Genomic DNA, 13991 nt, shown 5'->3' with positions numbered 1-13991 from the left:
ATATGTAAGAATATATGTAATTGTTTTCTTGTTACTGCTGCCCATTAAGCAGTTTCATGTCACATAAGGACTTAATAAGGAATTCCTCTCTGACACCTATTAAATGCTCTCTTCTCTTTTAGGGGGAATGGGAACTTTCACCATGAACCCCACCAGAGTCAAAGTTTTTCTGTTGCACTTGCTGTGAATTATGGTATTTATAATAACAAGGTGAATTTTGATAACCATTAACACCTAAGAAGCCACTTTACCCCTTCGGAACAATCTCTGGGGAGAGCTCCGGGGGAAACCAGTTACTTTATAAAAGTAACAGAGGTTTTAGAAAGGAAAAGATGAAGAAAATGACCGAGAAGGGAAAACCCTGAAGAAGAGGGAGGTGCAGGGAGGCGTCGGGGCCGCCAGAGGGCGCAGCGGGGCCGCAGCTGGAGCATCTGGACACAGCTGGATGGGGAGGCGGGCACCGCTGGGGGTAAGGCACAGTTGGATGGGGCACCGCTGGGGGATGTGGCACATCTGGGGCACAGGGCAAAGGGGAGAGGGGGCAATGGCACTGCCGAGGGGGCACATCTGGAGCTGGGGCACAGCTGGGGCCCTGGCACAGCTGTGTTGGCTGTGGCACAACTGTCAGCCATGGGGCATCTGAGGCTCGTTTAGGTGCAGCATCCACAGCTGGGGCATATCTGGGTGGCAGAAAAGCTGGCAGTTCTGGCCGAGTGGCAACAGGTACATCTGGCACTGTGCACATTTGGTGTCACATCTACATGCACAGCTGGCAGTGCACCCACCTCTGGCACCTCTGGCACTGTGCACATCTGGCACCTGGTGTCACACCTATGTACTCATCTTGTGGTGCATCCACCTCAGGTACAGCTGGCCCTGTGCACAGCTGGTGGCACACCCATGTGCACAGCTGGCAGCACACCCATGTGCACAGCTGGCAGCGCGCTCACCTCTGGACCTGGGGCCCGGGTTACCTCTGCTGGCTTCCAAAAGCCACTGCAGGTGCTTCAGGCTTGGGTTTGCTTCCTGCATGAGCACAGGTGGGGATGGGGCTCTGCCCCTGTAAGAAAGGCAGGAGCTCCTCATTAAGATCCTCTCGCTCTGCCTGATCTCTGCCAGAACCTGTCACTTACCCAGCCAGACACACAGGACTGTAATTTTGTTTGTCTTTGCCATGGTCTTGCACATTGCTCTCAGTCCCAGCTCCTTCGCCAGGATCCTTTTGGTCTTTCCCAGTCACCGTTTCCCAGGAGGGAGCACCCCATCCTGAGGAATGACTCCCAGCCTTTGTATTTTAACAAATTGAAACCAACATTGTTTACTCCCCTCGGCACTAGTTCAGAGTCAAGAGCTGATTCCCAAAGGACTCTCCTGGATACACTAACCAAATGAGGCCTCTTCTCTTGTAATTACATTCCAGAGACAACAGACATCTCCTGATTCATTTAATATGTGCCATGTCGTATTTAGATACGTAACAGAAGCCCTATTACCTTAAAAGTCCTGCTGTTATCAAGTACTGACTTAATTACAGTTTTTTCTAAAAATAGATCAAGTTAGCTTGACAGAAATCATTTGTCCTTCTCCCCTGCTTCCCAATGATGTTTCTTCCCTGCAGTTCCTGCTCCATCATGAACAGCATCAATCCACTGACACAGCTTTTTCCTGAGACCTGCCAAGAACCCACCAGCATGCTTGCTATTCCCTCATCCCAGCCTTGCAAAATATAGAATCATAGATCATAGAAATCATGGAATGATTTGGGTTGGAAGGGACCGTAAAGCTTGTCTATTCCCAAGCCCCTGGGCAAGGAGACCTTCCACTAGACCAGGTTTCTCCAGGCCCTGTCCAACCTGGCCTTGAATACTTCCAGGGATGGGGCAGCTGCAGCTTCTCTGGGCAACCTGTGTCACATATATAAACACAAATCTATATTTATATCCATATTTAGAACCACAGACTGCCAGGAGGCTCCTTGGGCTCAGGTTACCCAGCTCTGGCTGCCTTTAACCTTCCTGACTTTGGAAGCTGTTGCCACCCAGGTAATTCCTCTGAGCAGGAAGTGGTGCATCGCTGCTGCTCCTTCATCCACCCTTTGCCATAGCTGCTGTTGTTCCCAGCCCCCACCAAGGTGAGGCTCAGAGCCAATATCTGCTCATCAGCATCACTTTCCTCTTTCCTCTGATTGTTGTGTGGTTTCCACAGCTTTTGTAGTTGCCCCTGCTTTCCTGGAAGCCAAGCCAAGGCAGTTTTCTTCCCACTTGGGAAAGAACTGGCTCCGTGAGCCAGGGCGGTGTCTGTCACCCGCAGTGGTGGCTCAGAAGAAAAGGTGGGAAAGTCCCTTCTGTGTAGGGCCCCCTCAGAGCTGTCCTGGCTGGTCCTTGTGCAGTGCTGGGCTTTCATTTGATTTCCCATGTGCTTGACAATGGAAACAGACTTTTTTCTTCTCATTTTGGCATGAGCAGGATGAAGCCCAGTGGGTGCTGGCACTGCAGGGATGGACCTGGCAGGACAGAGGTCACACAGATGGATGGACTTGAAGGATCCCAGCTCTCCCAATGTGTGCCACTGGTGAAACTTTCTTTGCCTTGCTGCATCAGAAGGTTTTTGCTCCCTCACTGCGTGAGGGGAGGGCAAGGAGGGCAGCCCAGGACCCCGGAGCGTCAGCTCTCCCAGGAATGTCAGCTCTGCTCATTGCAGCATTGGATTTTCTGATCTGAACCCTTGAGGAAAACTGGGACTTCTGTGTCTGAGAGCTGCTCCAGGAGATACCTCACTGCCCAAAATCTCCAAGAATTCCTGATTTTGTCTTTGTCAGCCCAGCCACTTGTGCAAACAGCGTCAAGCCAGGGCTGGGCACACAAAGCAAGGTCGGTTATAAGCCGTTCTCCTGGAACAGAAGCACTTGGAGCCGGCACAAAGGAATCTCTGTCTCTCCCCTGCACTGGCATCCTGGCAATTAACCCAGAAAATTGCAGTTTGGCCTTGTCCTGGGTGCTGAGTGCGGGGCTGTGCAGTGTGGGGGGCGTCTGGCCTGGCTGGGGGGTCTGACCGCGCTGTGGCCCCCGGATGCACAGGGAAATGGAGTGGTCAGGGTCCAGCTGGGAAGGACCAAATGAATGAGGAACTTGCCCACTTCTAGAAGAAGTGAAGGAAATAATTTGTGTTTTTACACTGAATTGTGTTTAAGGTATTTTTGTCCAGAAAACAGCCAAATTAGGAGTCACCTGGATCATAAAATCGTGGAAGAGCCCGAGCTGGAAGGGATTCACAAGGATCATCGAGTCCAATTCCTGGCCCTGTACAGGACAACTCCAAAAACCACACCATGGATCAAACATGGACAACCTGACAGAAGCACTGAGCTGAGCTTATCCCCGTGGAACAACGTGTCACACACTGCCAGGGACATGGGAGCCCAGGGCAGAGCTCGGCTGGCGGAAACTGAGCCCTGCCCTGCCAGGCTCCTGCTGGAAACAACAGCCATCCAGAGCTAAACACAGCGCCGTGGGAAGTGCTGGTGAAGCAGATAATCCACAGGCAGAGGCTGTGACAGTCCACTCGAATATGTCACGGCACTGTCATCATTAAAAATACAGTAATTGGGTGCCTGGGCTGGGCCGATGTATGTGCAGGGGAAGTACTCTTGATTAATTAACAAATATTCTGTATTCAGTTTGCCACTGCACTTCCTGCAGATCAAATTAGGAGAGATGGATCCAATTGCAAAGTAAGCCTTTAAATCTTTGCATTTGTTCCTTTGAGAATTTTTTGTTTCATTTTTTACTATGTAAAGTCCCCAGCAAAGCTCACTGCAGCCACTAAAGGCATGGAGAGCAAGGGTATTAATGGTAAAAAATGGAGGGCAGTGAGGAAGATAGTAAGTCATGCTTAAAGGGTATTGTAGAAACTCCAGTTCATCCAAGTCCAAGCCACTAGGAAACAAATATTTAATTGTACAGTAAATAACATATTTTTACGGTTCCAAACCATATCTCAGAAGCCAAGTGAATATAAACAGGCATGTGAATGGATTGCAGAGCCCCTGGTCCTCCTGTGTCCTTCCACGGGATGGGGACAGCAAAAGGACCCAAATGGGAGGGGAACGAACAAGGCCAGACCAGTTGACTGGGAATCATGATTGGTTTCTGGGGGACCCATTTCTGATTTTTGCATGGAAAGGGACCTCTGCTCTCTGAGAAGCAGGATTGGAAAGGAGAGTGCTGTGGGCGGACAGGCATTTCGATGCTGACCCCGGGAAGCTGATGTCTGGCTGGGCATGGGCAGAGTGGGCAGCAATGCTTGTGGGATCCCCCGAGGCTGCTGTGGTGCCTGGAGCAGCCAGGAATGCCCATGGGGCCCCCTGGAGCTGCCGCAGTGCCCGGCGCAGGTGCAGTGCCCGCGGGACGTCCCAAGGCTGCCGCGGTGCCTGGCGTGCCCTTGCAGCAGGTATCAGATGAGGAGCTCTCCAGTCACTGGATGTTTTTAATAGCAGGTGGAATTGCTCCCCATCATCAGTATCTTATCTGCACGTTTCAAGGGCATGTCCTCTGCCAGCACCTCCATGAAAGCAAACACGGTGCAGCATCCGCACCGGGGTTTGCTTGGCAAGGTGAGTGTGAGGAGTTGATCTGGTTACTGTGCCCTGCCTTGGGAGCTGCACCTGCCCAGACGTACCCAGCGCTGGGAGGACACTTCACACCATAACCTTGAGCAGATGAAATATGTGCCTGGAAAATAATTGAGATGATGAGGATAATTTTGTTCTCCTGCTCCCACAGCTGCCACCTCACATGCTGTCTCAGTCACTGATCTGTGGGGACAGGCAGGTTTTCTGGCTGGGTGATGTGTTTTGGTGCTGACATGATAAAATTGGGTTAAAGAAGGCATCAAGATCTGGCGGTTGCTGGCATCACTGGAATGGCACTGTCCATCCTCATCCATCTCCTTGGAGAGCTCTGGGCTATAGTGGAATGTCACACTGCTGAGCTGCAGGTACCAGCACTGTACTGAACTTCAACACCCCCCCCAACCAGTTTAACACCCACCTGATGTTTACTGGGGCTGTGTCTCACCACACGCTGCTCCTTGGGGGTTGCTGTACCACACAGCCCCCTCGGTTTGCAGGCAAACCCAGTCCTGGGAGGCAGTTTGTGTGCCTCACTGCCACAGTCCAGTCTCTGCTCCCCACCCCCTACAAACCCCTGGACATGGGCAGGCTCTGCAGGACATTGAGTGAGAATGCTGAGCTCCAGCCTCTGATCCTCTGGGTTTGGAAGAAGCCACCTCCCTGGGGCAGGACAAAACTTCCTTGAATTCAAAGCCTTGGCTGCTCTCTGGCTGTGGGCTTGGCTGCTGGACATATGGATGGCTGGCACGGCTCCCCACAGGGCAGCACCTTATCTTCCTTCTTACATTCATTAACTGCAAATCTGTTTTCTGGTTCTTATTCCCTTTTCTTGTAAGCTAGTCTAGCTGCAGCCTGTCAGATCCTGCCCCTTCCAGCTCCTCTTGGCCAGCTGACTCAGCACCCCTGGGATCCCGAGGCCCCATCACACCCAGCCCCTTGGGGACCCTCACAGTCCCTCTGCTGCTCAGCCACCATTCCCTGTCTTCTGCTGAGAGATGGAAAAGGAAATGTCAACCCCTGAGAGCTCAGAGCAGGGGACAAATGACACGCACAGCTAAAAACAGGTGGAGGTGACTTGGGTGCAGGGTACGGTGACACAGGGGTGCTGCAACCTCTGGAGGGTTGGGCAGGGGGACCACAGTGACTGACTCCTACAAACTCCAGCCCTTTGTCTGGATTTCCAGGCATGGTTGGGATAGTTAGAGGGGAATTCCACAGGAATTTGGAGAAGTTGTTTGAAGATATTTTTATGCAGGAAAGGCAGTGGCCTTGCCTAATTATGAAAATTCAAACGATTTGTGCTTAAGCCAACAGTAAGGAGTTGCTGTAAAGTGGCGCATGTGTAGGGGTGGTCATTGAGTGCTGGGGAGAGGAAAATCTCCATCCACATTCCAGAAACAGAGACAGAAAAAGAGGGAACACTGAGGTCTGGGACCACTGAGCAGCACCAGGAGGAAATTACTATTTACACAGGGAGAAGCAGTGCTTACATCCCTCGTACGGGTCGTACCAGGGCTAATGCACAGCAGACGTCTCTGGAGCTCCTCCAAAAAGGAAACTAGAGTTTGGTTTGGGAACTTCTGGTTCTAATTCCTGGAAACACAGCTCCAGCTCAATTTCACAGTGGTTTGTGACTTTTTTCCAGTGGTTATACAAATTTTGGGAAAACATTCCTCTCCTTGGAATTGTCTTGTGATAATATAACCCCACTTAAGTGGTCGGAGGTTTAGTACAGCTTCACACCCCTCCAGAGGTGCCTGTGAGAAGCAGCCCCCATCCTCCTGGCATGGATCCTGCCCCCTTAGGCACAGGAATCCTTAGGGATGGGTTATCCACTGCATGTCTGCAGTCTGATTCCAGGCTGCCACTGGACTTTGACACATGAAGAAGGCGAGCCCAGAGCCCTGTGGGACCGGGGATTGAGCTCAGGGGGCAGGCTTGGTCCCAGCTGGATCCCTTTGGTCTGTGAATTGGTATGGCCTTTAAGTTCCCTTCTGTGATTCTATGACTCTGGTCTTCCAGGTGCTCCCCATGAAGGGCTGACCCTCCCCAGGTGTTGCTGGGAGAGGGATCAGCTGCAGGGAGTCAGTGCTGATGGGATACAGGGCGGAGCAGGGTTTAAGTACTGCTGCTCTGGGGGACTGTAGCCTTTTGGGGAGCTTTGCAGTGCTTGTGGCTGTGCTGGGCACCCAGCCTGGGAGCAGTGGTACCTGCTGGGATCCTCCTTGGATGCACTGGGACTTGCCTCCAGCTCCTCCAAAGGCAAGTGATTGGGGCATAGGAGCGTTTAATGCAGCTAATGGCCAAAACCTTTCCTGCCTTGGTTTTGGGCTTGGTGCAGGTTATGTCTCTGTGTGCTGCTTGCTGCTGTTCTGTCTCTAAGATGTACATCTAAGCTTTTCTAAGCATTTCTAGCTCCTTGGGATTCTGTTCCCCTGCCTGTTGCTCCCTCTTCTTACCACAGGTCCCTGTGTAACACCTGTGGAATTCTTTTTCCATGGAGCATTATAAGACCAAAGCTCCCATGTAGAACATGGATAAAGCTGATATTTTGTGTTTGGAGAGGAAATGAGTGGCAGCTGCTTGGCTGGGGCTTCGAGGAGATTTTGTATTTCCCCAAAAAATAAAGAATAGACAGACTGTTTGGCCTTTCCTGACAATGAAACTTTGTCATTTCTATAATTAACTTGGATATTTAAATACTTCTTCCATAGATATCTTTGAAGATTTCATAGCCCTCAGTTCCCTTACTTTTCCATTTCTGTTTCCTGTGCTGCAGTGACTCCCAGGGGCATGACTAATGACTAATTTCACTTTTCCATTTAATTGAGAGCTTGTTTCTGACTTTGCCTTTGTATGTTTAGCTGTACCTTGGGCAGCTGCTTGATGCCTTATCCCTGCCCAAAATGCACCTGTCAGGCCTTTTATCTTCTTCCTGGAGAATTTGGAGGACATCTATGACGAGCTCTTTCTTCCAAAAAATATTTTCATCACAGCAATGCATCCTGGGTTTTCCTTATTGTGTACTGTGTGTACCCCTCCCCTCTTAAGGGATTCACCAAAAAAATCCCCAGGTTGAAACTCTTCTTACTTATGTATCCCTTATCGTTTTCTGTTGGTAAGAACTTCCTTGAGGGCCTGTAGTAATGTTTCCTTTGCCACTTCTCTGGCACCTGCAGGGAGCAGATTCCCTTCTTCCCCCCACTTGCTAAATATCCACCACTCTGCTCTGCAGAATCCCCGGGCAGGTGAGGCCTGGATGGGAAAGGAGCTAGTGAAGCTTTTGGACAGCATGGTGAAAAACTACAGATGAAGGGAATGGTGATGCTGGAAGCCCACCCTTCCCTCAGGATGAGATGTAGCCTGGACCATGAGCAAGGGAACAGTGATCTTCAGCAGCACTAACCCTGTCTTTGCCTGAGGGTAACTAAATATACAGATACACTAGTAAGCACTGGAATTGTGGCTGCCCCATCCCTGGAAGTGTTCAAGGCCAGGTTGGATGGGGCTTGGAGCAGCCTGGTCTAGTGGAAGATATCCCTGCCCATGCCAGGGATTTGGAACTGGATAATCTTGAAGGTCCCTTTCAACCCACACAGTTGCAGGAAGATCACACAAGGGAATTTCATACATCATGTTATATGTGCTAAATGCCTCTAGACATCCCAGCTCCCTGACCCAGCAATATCCTACCCTCATCTTTGTGCTTGAACGACTGTCACATCTCCAGAAGCTGTGACCTTGCAGCCGCTGCCTTCGTGATCTGTAACACAGACGGGCTCACGCCGCGACGGCGGGTGATAAAGCAGAGCTTTGTTCTGTCCCACATGTGTGCACAGCGCCGTTAACATTTACAGTGGGAATGCTGCTCCAAAGGGAGACAGAGAACGGGTCATTGTGGCTTGAGTCAAACAGGGACTTGTGCTGCTGGGGAAAATGAGCCTCTGCAATCTCCCCATTAAGACATTAGTCTTTAAAATAATGTTTCTGGTTTGTAAGTTATTTTATGTCCCATTCCTGGGCAGGGCAGGGTGACCACAGACCCACGCACGGTGATTCTAAAAGCTGCTTTTCATGGTGCTTCAGCATAAGGCTCCCATGGTGCCTTTGATCACCATCAATACCATCACCAGATTACGGAGAGACAAAGGAAACATTGAGTGTGGAAGCCTGACTCCAGCATCATGAAGATCATCCTGGAAACAAAAGTCAAAGCTTAACATCAGGCTAGGAAAAGCCACAGGGGTTTGTGAGTATCCCTTTGCTCTGTGGAGGATCCTGCTTTGGCATCCTGTCAGCAGGATGGGATGGGGTCACAAACTCGGACAGCGGGAGGGAGGTTTGCAGGGTTGGAGCAGAGTTTAAACCTTAATGAAGTAGTAAAAATGTAAGTAAGCTGCCCCTGAAATTGGGGAAGGGAGAGGAAAGAAGCACTCTGGGAAATTGTGCCAAAAATCAAGGGGCAAAGTGCCACCTCTGCAGTGTGAAAGGACGGACCTGGTTAGCAAAGCTGAGGGGGCAGCTGAGGGGTCAGGGATACACATGGCTGCTCAATGTTCTGGCTGAAGAGTACTGAGAAGGTTTGCTTTTATTTTTAACAAGGAATCAAGGGAAACAACTTCCTAAACTGGCTAAAAGCACAAGCACCAGAAATCTCTTAAGCCTGAGGAGTGTCCCTGTGCTTGCTGCACCAGGAGCTGGGTCTTGGTCTATCTGCTCTGACACCTGCCAGGAAGATGAAAGGGAATGGTGCATCTCCTGGAGACAGCTCCCCTTGGATGCACTGCCTGTGGGCTTTGTCCCTGAGATTCCTGCTGTCTCCTTGGTGTTCCCAGATGCCTCCCAGAGGCACGTGCCAGGCGAGTGGCTTGGCAAAGGCGGCGCTGTAAGGAGCTGGCATGTCCTGGGCACGTCTGGACGGGTGTGAGCGCTGCAGAGCACGAGCAGGAGGCAAAGCCAATTAGCCTAAACAGACAACAGGCTCATAGCAGCTATGGTTACAGCACCGTGCTCTCTGCGGGGAAGAGGAACTCATTGCCCAAGGCATGAACACTGATTTAGGGACCTGGAAGGAGATGGATGTGGAGATCATTGTGGCAAGTAGGACACCGCAGGCTGACTAATAGTATATCGCATCAATATTCCCATTCAAAGGGAAAGCAGCTTCCAAAACCAGTTACCAAACCTCTGGTGTCTGGGAAGACTTGGCAGCACAAGTGGCTACTGACAAGTATTGCAAAAAATTATTGGAGGTTAACAAGTGTGAGCTGAGGAGAGTTTGTAGATGGAGCAGGAACCTCAGCCTGGTTTGCTTTTCACTTCAGGGAGATCTGTCCTCCTGCAGAGGCTGAGCTGTGTCACTGCTGTTCCCATCTTCTGTCTTGTCTCGCCCACCCCTGCAAATCTGCCTGAAGGCCAGGAGGAGGGACTGTAAGGAGAAAAGTGAGCTGGAGAAGGGAAAAAAAGAACTGAGTAGGTGGAAATTCATGTGTGATTGCTAGAGGTGCAACGCGGGAAGGAAAAGTACTGTTCCACTGTAATATATATATATGTAAAATCATGATAGTTATATGTAAAGCTCATAAATGCTCAGTGGAGGGAGCACTCTGTTACACTGAAGGTGTCACTAAGGCTGTTTGCTGCAGTCACATGGAAAAGTACCAAATAAGAACACTCAGAGCACAATTCCAGGATGACATGGGAGAAGGGGAAGCCCTTGGTGTTGTATTGAATGCAACCCTGGAGTTGTATTCACAGCCAGCAAAAGGTCCATGGTCAAGGATCAGATCTCTTGGAAAGTTGTCAGTACAACAGGTCAATACATGCCCTTTGTATTACAACAGAGAATTCACAAAGATTAACTGCAGTGGTCTAATGTGTTATCTGGAACAAGGTTTTTTTATTTTTGCCATATATAATGCCTCATCTGTGCCTAGCTCAATAAAAAAATCCTGGGAGCAAGGAAGATGTGTGATATTCAGTCACATAATAAATAGACCTTGAACATTGCTGCCTGAGGGCAATTCCAAGAAACCTCTCGTTTAGCTCCTGGATTCTGACAGTCAGGATGCCTGTTGTTGTCTCCTGGGACTTGCTGAAATGCATTAGTGCCCAAGCCACTGGTGTTGTGAGACCTGGTTAGTGAGTTATTTTCCACCCTCCTTTCCTCTGTAACACTGGTTCTGATTTTCACAGCAGTGGGAATGCTGCTGGGACTGGGGGTCATCCCCAAGACAAGACAGTTGTAGGATGATCAGGTTTAAGGTCCCACAGCAGGGCTTGCAGTCCATGTGTGTGGATGCTGGTGCTCAGCACCGGCCTCCCTGCAGGGCTCTGTCGCTCCAGGACAGATGTGAGATGCTGTGAACTGACATGGGGGCTCAGAGCTGCTGTGTGGGGATGGGGCTGGTTCCCCACCTCCCGCTCCTGCTGTCACTCTGGCTTTACCTGACTAGTGCCTCTTAACTGGCAGAAAGCTTTCCTGGAGGAGAAGCGGCTCCTCATTCCGTGCTAGCAATTGCTGCTTTATGGGGGACCATAACAACTGCAGCCAGCACAAGGATGTGGCAGGAATGGGGAGGTGGGAAGATGCTGTGTTTAGATGAGGAAGATGTTCCCAGTGAAAAACTCACTCTAAAAAAATTTGCTGATTTTCAAACAAACCTGTGTAATTCAGCTGTGTGACCCATCCAGAGATAATGCTGGTGGCAAGGGAGTGCAGGGAAGAACAGCTGGGACTGATATGATGCTACTGCAGTCAAAGAATAATAGAGTGGTTTGGCTTGGAAGGGAGCTTAAATATCCTCTGGTTTCAACCTCCTGCTGTGGGCAGGGGCACCTTCCACTAGAGCAGGTTGCTCCAAGTCTTGTCCAACCTGGCCTTGAACACTTCCAGGGATGGGGAGCTGCAGCTGCTCTGGGCAACCTGTGCCAGGGCCTCACCACCCTCACAGGGAAGAATTTCTTCCTAACATCTCCTCTAACCCTGCCCTCTGTCAGTCTCCCTCTTCCTCCTACTTGGCTGTGGCAGCCCCCACCCCTGCACCTGTGGTTACTTGATCCCAGAAGCAGCTCATTTAGGTAGAAACTGCTCTTTTAAAATTTTTTGTTTGTTTGTTTGTTTTTAAAGCTGGACTAGTTTTCTGCTGGCGTTGTTCCCTGAGCGAGTGAGCTGTGGGATGCGGGGTGGTGACTGAGCAAGGGAGAATGTGCTAATGTGTGGTCAAGGACGGGCTCCGGGGTGGGAGTGTGGGATTACGGCGGCCACAGCTTTCATCTGCGGGAAGGATGTGTGAGCACAGCCTTGGAGAGGCTCAGAGGAGTGCTTGCTGAGCTGGAGGGCCCACTGCTGTGCCCCGGGGATCTGTGGGCAGGGTTCTGTTGGGATAACGGCAAAGCTACTGGATCCCTTCACAGTGTCCAGCTGACCTGGCTCGCTTGGGGAGAGACAATCCAGTTGCTTAAAAAAATAAAGCAAGTAAATATGGCAGGGATTGCAGAGGGTTTCAAGCTGCTGTTATCTACAGGCAGGAGGATGTGGAATTTGGGGGTTTTGGTTGCTTGTTTTTCCCTTCAGGCATAAAGTGGGATTCCCATGCAGGGCCACTAGTTGGACTTGATGATCCCTGTTGGTCCTTTCCAACTCCCACACTTGGAGCTCAAACACAATGAGTGTCTCCAGGTGAATGAAGCCAGAAAAAGGGGAGAAAAGTCCTCACTGCCTTCCGGAGGCCTCAGTTCCAGTCCTGTGGTGTGTGTGGTGCTTCACATGTGACAGAGCTTTGTAAGGCCTTGATTCTGTCTTCATCAGAAAAGGACAGTCTGAGCATTGTCACTTTCTGTCATTCTGGAAAAGTACTGAAATTTAATTTCCAGCCTCAAATATTCTGATCCTCTAAGGCAGTGTCCTATAAATCTAGTTACAGGTTCTTCTCTATTAGCAGTAAGTGCTGGAACAGTTTTTAATATGAATGAGAACAATGGTGATGTAGAAGGATAAAACCAAACTAATGCTCCTGTGGCTTTGTACAGTGTAGAATTAAGGAACGTAATCCAAATAATAACATCTCGTGCTTTTATGGGGCTGTGTGCATATGGCGTAAATGACAGCTCATTAAACTTTATATCCTGCCTACAAGATAAGCATGTAATTAGTATTACATCCTTTTTTATAATTAGGAGGCCTCATCCAAAAAAATGTGGCTCGCAAACCATATTTGAAGGCAGTGACTCAGCCTGAATTAGGCTGTGGTGTGAAGATTGAGAGAATCGTGCTTTAGTGGATAAAAAAGCAGAGACAAAAGGTTGAGCTGGTGTCAGGTTCCTGTGCCTGGATCCACCTGCTGGAAAACACAGGTGGATTAACTTTTTGACATCAGGCGTGGGCTGGAGCCCATCCTGTCAGCCCAAGCTTTGTGCAAGACCATCCCTTCTCCCCAGTTTGCAGAGAAGCACGAAGCTGGCACAGGCCCCGCGTTGCGTTTCATGGCTGAGTTGACAGGAATGCCGCGCTCGATCCGGAACGAGCGCCACGCTGGGGCTCATGTTCGCCAGCCGCCCTCGCCCTCCTCACGAGCCTGGATGGCTGGGGTGGAGAACGGGGGAATTCCAGTCATCTGGGGATTATCCACAAATGTGTCTGTTTGTCACAGTCTGGGGTGAGAGGTCACTGCTGGCTCCATTGTGCATGTCTCTGCCCGAGGGGTGGCTCAGGGTGGCTTGAGATGCCTGGGTCTTGACTTGGTGCCATTGTTTACATTAGAAATTGATTTTCTCAGCTCCATGGGGCTGGCACTGATAGTCTCTCCCTTTTTCGCGGTGAGTAGCTGCCACCATCCACCCCACGGCAGCCAGAAAGACTGACGAGGAGGATCAGTTGTTTGGTGGGCTGCAGTTTGCTCCTGGAGGCTCCCAGCCGAGGGAAGGAGGTGATGAGGCAGCTGCTGCGCCCGGGCCAAATTCCTGGCGTGTTCCTGAAGGAAACGGGCCGCAGGGCAAAGTGGCCGGGTGAGTGTGTGACGACAGCCATGGGAAACAAGTGGACAGTCACCGTCCGTGGGACGATGCTCTTTTGGGGACGTCATGGCACTTGTCGGTGGGGTCGGGCCCCGCAGCCCCTCGGTGGTGCCGGCTGCTTCCGCCGCCCCTCCACGACCAGCCCTTTCAGGAGATTAAGGGTTTATTCTCTCAGCTCACACAGTAAACCCGGGCAATAATCTCCGCCACAGATGTGCGATGGGAGGAGAAACGTTCGAAGCCGCCACCCGGGCGGGCACGGGGCGGGCCGGAGCGGCGCTCCCGCAGGCCGGGGCGCGGCTTCCCCCACGGCCGGGCCGGCCCGGGGCGCGGAGACCGGGTCGGG

The sequence above is a fragment of the Corapipo altera genome, unplaced genomic scaffold, assembly GCF_003945725.1.
Source record: "Corapipo altera isolate COAL_440 unplaced genomic scaffold, ASM394572v1 75, whole genome shotgun sequence".
Taxonomy (NCBI): Eukaryota; Metazoa; Chordata; class Aves; order Passeriformes; family Pipridae; genus Corapipo; species Corapipo altera.
Note: the sequence above shows the minus strand (reverse complement) of the source record.